We start from the raw sequence: 7241 nt of genomic DNA, 5'->3' as shown, positions 1-7241 counted from the left end.
GGGGGAAATCAGTTACTAGATAACATATACTTATAAAGACGGGTGAAGGGAAAGAACATACAATACAATGAGGTGCACAAGAAAAACAGACATCACTAGTGGCTGGCAGAATTGACATTATTTCTCTGTGTGTTCTCAGGTCTAAATTTGAATGTTTTTAAGCATTGGAACTCGTGTGTACCTGCGTGTGTGAGAGAGAAAAAATGAAATATGATCTCTTAAATTCCAGTCTGAAGGAAATTTTTACTCTGGATCTGTAATATTAAGGGCCACTTTCCAATACGTGGACTACATTACCAACAGTATTCCTATCAAAATTATAAAAATATGGCGGTTGGCAAGAACAAGCGCCTTACAAAAGGTGGCAAAAAAGGAGCCAAGAAGAAAGTGGTTGATGCATTTTCTAAGAAAGATTGGTATGAGGTAAAGTCACCAGCAATATTCAATATAAGAAATATTGGGAAGACATTAGTCATGAGGACTCAAGGAACCAAAATTGCACCTGATGTACTCAAGGGTCGTGTTTTTGAAGTGAGCCTTGCTGATCTGCAAAATGACGAAGCTGCATTTAGAAAATTCAAGCTGATTACTGAGAATGTTCAAGGCAAAAACTGCCTCACCAACTTCCATGGCATGGATCTTACCCGCGACAAAATGTGCTCCATGGTCAAAAAATGGCAGACCATGATTGAAGCACATGTTGATGTCAAAACCACTGATGGTTATTTACTTCGTCTATTTTGTGTTGGTTTTACAAAAAAAAAACCAAAAAACGCGACAATCAGATTCGAAAGGCATCTTATGCCCAGCACCAACAGGTCTGCCAAATCCAGAAGAAAATGATTAAAATCATGACCCGAGAGGTGCAGACAAATGACTTGAAAGAGGTGGTCAATAAATTGATTCCAGACAGCATTGGGAAAGGCATAGAAAAGGCTTGCCAGTCTATTTATCCTCTCCATGATGTATTTGTTAGGAAAGTAAAAATGCTCAAGAAGCCCAAGTTTTAATTGGGCTACCTCATGGAGCTTCATGGTGAAGGTGGTAGCTCTGGAAAAGCTACTGGAGATGAGACAGGTGCAAAAGTTGAACGAGCTGATGGTTATGAGCCACCAGTTCAAGAATCTGCTTAAAATTCAGCCTTTTCATAATTACAAATAAAAATTATTTGTGAAAAAGAAAATATGGCTCAATGCAAGCCTAAGGATTAATAATAAAGAAAAACTGTAAAACAATTCTTTAAAATTAAAGAAGTCAAGTATAATGTTTAAAAATAGCTAAAGAACAAGTATAGTATTTATCATGGATTGAGTTATGCCCATTTATCATGGGTTGAGTTACATACAAAAATACATGTATGTAATAAAACTGTTTGGAAGCTAGAGAATAATAATCCATTATCTGATAAACCAAACAGCTACAAAAGGATTAGGGGGGAAATGTTAACACTCCTTTAATCCCCTCACATGCCTAATCCTAGTTTCCCTCGGGGGTGGTCTGTAAAACTTTTTAATCTCACTACAGAATAAAAAGGGAGGAAATCAGGTTGAGAGAAGGGAATTCAGTAACACCAAGAAATAATTAATAGGAATGGAGTGTGTCTTCTTGGACCCAGGTTCCTGCTCTACAAAGCTTCCTGACATGAGGGAAGGCCAGGACATGTGGAGGTCTCTAAGGAGCACTTTGTATAAAGATGCTGAAGAAAACAAGTTCTCTACCTTTAACAGTGAGTAAGTATAACCCTAGAGCTGGCACCTAAAGTTTGACTTGTAGTCTCTTAAACTATAAGAGAATAAATTTCTATTTGATAAAGTTGTCTCCTTGTGGTATCTACATTATAGAAGCACTAGACAAGACATCATTCAAGCAATGTCCATTAAAAAAAGGATATTCATTCAGCCCTTAGAAGAATAATCTGAAGGTGTATGAACAAGTCTTTAAGATTACTGGCATCAATCAATTTTTATACAGGTTTTATGTATAATGCCTCTTTACTATCATTTATAAAACATAGGCAATGGAAACTTGGATTTTAGCAGTTATCTAAAAGAAAGATAATATTTACAGAGTAGATAATGAAAGTAGATGGAATATTTTAAAACAGGTAATTTTTCTTTCTCAGGAAGTTCAAAGAAACTATGATTAGAGAAATAAATCAAAGGTCATATGGTGATTATCTTATATAGCTATTAAAAGAGACAGCTTACGAAAAAAATATGGCCTGATTCATTACCAGTAAGTAAAATGAGAGAAGGAATAGAAACAGGACTTTAACGGAAGTTATATTTTGCCTAAAAATCTTCATTTCCTCAACAAGTACTACTATTGTTGGCTCCAGTTGCCTTCAAATTGATTCCTACTCATGGTGACCTCATGAGCTAAGAATTTTGCTGAAAAATATTCAAAACTGTGACCTTTAGAAAGTTTAACTGCCCGGCTTCACTCTCAAAGCAGGTCAAAGTAGGTTCAAGCCATCATCAATATTTTGGCCATTAGAAGAGAACGTAACTGTTTATGCTACTCATGCACTCCTTCAGATATTATTAAAAATCAAAACCAAATACACACCAACTCATGGCAATTCTCTATTAGGTTTCTGACTGTTCATTAAGTTTCTGGGGATGTAACTCTCAATGGGAGCACACTGCCTACCTTTACCCCAAGGAGTGGCTAGCAGATTTGTACTGTTAGCAGTTTTCTAGTTAGCTGCCCAACATGTAACCTACAACAACTTCTACTACTAACTCTTAAGTGATCATGGATTACCTTTTCCCTCAACTTCAGAGAAATTTACTAAGTCTAAATCCTTAGACAATCGTATAAAAAAATGAAATTCAGTAAGTTAGGAATATATTTCTACTGTTGTTATGTGCCGTCAAGTCACCTGTGACTCAACAATCCTATGTACAACAGTCCTAAACCCTGTTCTGTCCTCTGCCAATCTCACTGTCTCTCAGACACACCTACCCCCATTACCCTAGTCACTGAATCAACCCATCTCATCAAGGATTTTTCTCTCCTGCGCCGTCCCTCCACCTTAACAAGCATGACGTCCTTCTCTAAGGACTGTTCCCTTCTTGCAACATGTCCAAAGTATGTCAGACAAAGCTTCAGAATCCTTGCCTCCAAGGAGCAGCCTGGTTTAACCCTCTCTAGGATGAACCTGTTCATTCTCTTAGCAGTCCATGGTATATTCAATACTCTTCTCCAACACCACAGCTCAAAGGCATCAATTCTCTTTCTATCCTCCCTACTCATTGTCCAGGTCTCTGATGCATAGCAAGTGACTGCAAAGATCATGGCCTGTATTAGGCACACCTTAGTCTCCAGAGTGACATCATTACTCTTCAGTTCTTTGAGGTCTTTAAAAGCAGACTTTCCCATTGCAATATGTCTTTTAATTTCTTGTCTGCTGGTGCCAAGAGTGTTAATTGTGGAGTCAAGCACACTAAAGCTGTTAACAGTCTCAGACTCTTCACCATCTATCATGATGCTGCTAATTGGCCCAGTGGTGAGAATCTTTGTTTTCTTGATATGGAGCCTCAATCCATATTGAAGGCTGCAGGCCTTGACATTCTGCAGCAAACACTTCAGGTCCTCCTCAGTTTCAGCAAGCAGGGTGTGTCATTTGCATAACTCACATTGTTGATAATCTTCCTACAATCCACATTTCTTCTCATACAACCCACCCTCCCAGGTAATCTGTCCTGCATAGATTGAAAAAGTATGGAGATAGGACACATCCCTGGCATACACCCTTCCCAATTCTGAACCAAGCAGTGTTTCCTTGCTCTGTTCTGACAACTACCTCCTGGTACAAGTATAGATTGTGCATAAGCACAATCAAATGTTCTGGGATTCCCATTCTTCTCAGAGTCAACCACAGTTTTTTTTAATCCACACAGTCAAATACCTTTGCATAGTCAATGAAACACAGATACATTCCTCTGGTATTCTTTGCTTTCAGCCAAGATCCATCTAACATTAGCTATAATATTCCTAGTACCACAACCCCTTCTAAACCCAGCCTGCACTGCTGGCAGTTCTCTGTTGATGTGCTGTTCCAGTCGTTTTTGGATTTTCCACTAGGATTTTTAAAAATTAAATTAAAAGCACTATTTTGGCTAAATATTTTACAGAAATGTTGCTTACATAGTTTTGCTTTAGAGGGCAAAACTGCTCTCTAAATATACTTCAAAAAAAAGATGTAATGACATACTAAAAGAACATTTTAGTAGTTACTGGCTATAAAAGTCTGTTATGACTAATTTTATTTCTTTCTATTATAAAATTGGAGACGTTTTCCTACAAGAAAAAACCAAAACAACTTTGGAGTATTTAATTCTTATGAAATGTTTCTTGGAATGCAGGATGTATGTAATCCTAGAGAAGATGGAGAATGGAAAGGAGCTGACAAACAACATTAGATTTGCTTCTATGAACTCAATGTGCCAGGTAAAGTTTAAGAAAACTTGCTATGAAAGAATGAAAAGGAACACAGGAAGTAAATGATGTATTTTTAATGTGAGGTGTTCAACACTATGTAATAATTTTATTTTGTGACAAAGAAAAGAAATCTACAGAGTATGTAATACCTGGTTCAGGAATTTAATCTCCTCATGATTGAAAAGAAGTTATTTAAAAGCACATTGTTACTGAGGAAATATCCATGTAAATTCGGAACAGGATTAAATCAAGAGACTTAGTCCTTATAAAAATAAAGAGTAAAATAGACAACTCTCAAAGTATGTGAATAATTTCTCTGTGAAGAAGAGTGCTAAGTGTCCCATGGACTGCCAAAAGAACAAACAGCAACCAAAGTGCTCCTCAGAAACAAGAAGAGTGAAGTTTCGTCTCACCTACTTTGGGCATATTGTTTGAGGACCCTATTCCTTGGAAAAGGAAATCATGCTTGGAAGGTGGACGATCAGCAAAAGAGAGGAAGGCTCTCAATGACACGGAATGACACAGTGGTTGCAACAATGAGATCAAGTGCATCAGAGATGTAAGAACGGTACAAATAAGACATGGTTCTGATCTGCTGTCCACAGGGTCACTGTGTCATAGACTTGACGGCACTTAACAATGATGACAACCACTACCCCAGATATAGCACTACTTACTATAGATCTAGATCTTGCTTTCTTATTAGAAAGTTCTTGAAGCTTCAAGTATCTTTGCTCTACCCAGTTAAGCATCATCTATCAAAACAAATTATGGACTATTCTAATGGTCTATTCAAGTAGTTACCATTCAAGTAGTTAATTCTATTTCTCCAACTTAATAAAAAGCATAAAATCCATCCTAAAGCGAGCAGAAAGCTGGCTTGGCTACTGTTTTTGTATTCGAACAACTATAATCTGGAACACAAGGAATAATATCCTCTCAAATACCTACAAACACTCACATAATGAGTTTTCTTAATTTCTTTTTATATGCAAATCAACACAAGTAGGATTTGTTTGGTGGTTGTTTTTTTTTTTTTTCATTTAAATGAAAAGACTACACAAAGTCAAACACTGAAACATTTCAAGGAGAAGCATATGATAACGAACCAATGGTAATGAAGGAAGAAGTCCAAGGTTCTCTGAAAATCTTGACAAAAAATAAGGCCCCAGGAATTGATGGAATACCAATTGTTGTCATTGTTATTATGTGCCGTCAAGTAGCTTGTGACTGACAGAGACCCTATGTACAACAGCCCCAAACCCTGCTCCATCCTGTGCCAACCTTATTGTCCCTGACACACTTTCCTCCATTACCACAGTCACTGAATCAATCCATCTCATCAAGTCTTCCTTTCTTGTGCTGTCCCTCCACCCTTTCAAGCATAATATCCCTCTCCAAGGACTGGTGCCTTCTTGCAACATGCCCAAAGTATGTCAGATGATTCCTCAAAATCCTTGTCTCCTAGGAGCAGTCTGGTTTTACCCACTCCTGGACAGAGCTGTTTGTTCTCCTAGCAGACCATTCAATACTCCTCTCCAGCACCACAGTTCAAAGTCATCAATTCCCCTATCATCCCCAGTCATTGTCCAGCTTTCTGACACGTAGCAAGTATTTACAAAGACTTCATTTCTTTATAAAGGAAAAATGATAATGAAAGTTTCAATTAGCTTATATCCTTAAAATTTTTATCCCAATTACATCCTCACTCCTCTGAAACTTGAAGATTCATTAATCTTCCATTGACCCCCCAAAGAAAAGAAGGTACTCAGGAAAAAATAAAGATCTTGAATAGGCTTATCTCAATTATGATATTTGAACATAATATAAATTGTTCAGCAGTTAATTATTAGTGAGATATGATGCTACTTGCCCACAGTGCTAGTTCAGTGACCTGGCAGTGTGTGTGGAAGTGTGTGGCAGGAACCTTTATGTTACTAGAAGCTATGACAATGGTAATTCATATTCCAAAAGGGTCTCCTATGGTGGACAGGTTTCAATGGCGTTTCCAGACTAAGACTGAGAAGAAGGCTTAATGATCTATTTTTGAGAAAATTCACCAGTGACAACCTTATGGGCAGCAGTTTGACAGCAACATCAAGATGTCAAGTTTTAATTATATTTGGGCTCACATACCCATGGAAGTAGCAGATGAGAAATCAAATGAGGTACAAGTACAGCTATACACACTGTCAGATTGATTCTGGGTCACTGTAATAAAATGAGTGTCACAACAAAAAGGCTCACATGAATTTTCTGGGTTCCCAGTACATTAAAAACGTTATCTTTCACTATGCTGTAGCCTATTAACTGTGCAACAGCATTATGAAAAAGGATGAAATAATGTAAAAATGTGTCACAGAGACATGAATGAGCATATGCTGTTGGAGAAATAGCATCCATAAACTTGCTAAATGTAGAATTAGCACAAACAAAACTTCAATATGTAAAAATAAAAAAAAGAGTGTTAAGTCTATGAAATGCAATAAAGCAAGCAAAATAAAACAAGTATACCTGTACTGTCATTTTTATATTGTGAAAGACTTATTTAAGTGTTAAAAAGGGAGGGTGTCATTTTGAGGTCTAAGATGTGTCTGATCAAAGTCATGATCTTTTCAATCATTTCAGTATGAGAAAGTATGGACAAAGAATAAGAAAACCAAAGAAAAACTGATGCCTTTGAATTATGCTGTTGGACTATACCATGGACTTCCAACAGAATGAATAAAGCAGTCTCAGAAGAAGTACAGTCCGAATGTTCCTTAGAAGTGAAGATGGTAAGGTTTTGTCTCATG

General features: G+C 37.1%; 1 pseudogene; it reads left to right on the top strand.

The window, feature by feature from the left end:
* The first annotated feature begins 327 nt into the window (after positions 1-327).
* On the top strand, positions 328-1133 carry LOC102846902 (annotated as a pseudogene).
* The last annotated feature ends 6108 nt before the right edge of the window (positions 1134-7241 follow it).

The sequence above is a fragment of the Elephantulus edwardii genome, unplaced genomic scaffold (assembly GCF_000299155.1).
Source record: "Elephantulus edwardii isolate Elephantulus edwardi_28Jun2011 unplaced genomic scaffold, EleEdw1.0 scaffold00053, whole genome shotgun sequence".
In the NCBI taxonomy this organism is placed as follows: Eukaryota; Metazoa; Chordata; class Mammalia; order Macroscelidea; family Macroscelididae; genus Elephantulus; species Elephantulus edwardii.
The sequence above is the reverse complement of the archived record's forward strand: the minus strand, read 5'-3'. Positions and strand labels throughout refer to the sequence as shown.